The following is a 761-nucleotide window of genomic DNA, read 5'->3' as shown; positions in this document are numbered from 1 at the left end:
TGTTAAGTTTCCACCGATGAAAGGATAATTTGATGTGAATTTAATTGCTAGCGGGAATCTGATGAGAAACTAAGTTTTGTGTCTGAATTTTGTTAATTTCTGGACTTGTAATAGGTACTAGTGCACATATGTAGCAGACTTAATTTAATATGAAAATGTATATTACTTTGCGGCTTACCTAAATATAATCCATAAGGATCAAAATACAAAATTTGTTTTTTATCTCGTAGAAACGTCTGCGAGCGATATTACATATTTTTAAATTAAAGGAAAAATTTAAGAATTCACACCTCCGGCAGGACTCGAACCTGCGACCTTTGGCGACGCCACCGGCGTTTAAGAATTGAGGGAAGGCATGGATAGATTTGCACACATCCAGCAGCCTCCGTGGCGCAGTTGGGAGCGCGTCTGGCTCCAGCAACCCAGAGATCGCAGGTTCGAGTCCTGCTGGAGGTGTGAAATTTCTATTTTTCCTTAAATTTAAAAATATGATCAAAAGACGATTTGTGCTACAACTACAACATAACACTCACTTTCCCTCTTCAATTGTACATCAGTGATAGTTGCATTTCGTTCGCTACGGAGTGATGGCAATTAGCACATTGGTCACTCATTCAGATCAAGAATAGATGCGGATGACTGGTGATTATGAATTAAAGCGCAAGTTACCGTTGTTCAATGTTCACTTCGACTGAACTCACCACTCATTAAATAGGAACATATTTTTGTTTTTGAGTAGTAAGTATCCTAGACATTTATTT

General features: G+C 38.1%; 1 non-coding gene across 1 annotated transcript; it reads left to right on the top strand.

The window, feature by feature from the left end:
- The first annotated feature begins 381 nt into the window (after nucleotides 1-381).
- Trnaw-cca lies at nucleotides 382-456 on the top strand. Its single transcript is given in 2 exon segments — nucleotides 382-418; nucleotides 422-456. It is a non-coding gene; the product is annotated as a tRNA-Trp (tRNA).
- Nucleotides 457-761: the final 305 nt, after the last annotated feature.

Source organism: Leguminivora glycinivorella, chromosome 10 (genome assembly GCF_023078275.1).
Source record: "Leguminivora glycinivorella isolate SPB_JAAS2020 chromosome 10, LegGlyc_1.1, whole genome shotgun sequence".
Taxonomy (NCBI): domain Eukaryota; kingdom Metazoa; phylum Arthropoda; class Insecta; order Lepidoptera; family Tortricidae; genus Leguminivora; species Leguminivora glycinivorella.
The sequence above is the reverse complement of the archived record's forward strand: the minus strand, read 5'-3'. Positions and strand labels throughout refer to the sequence as shown.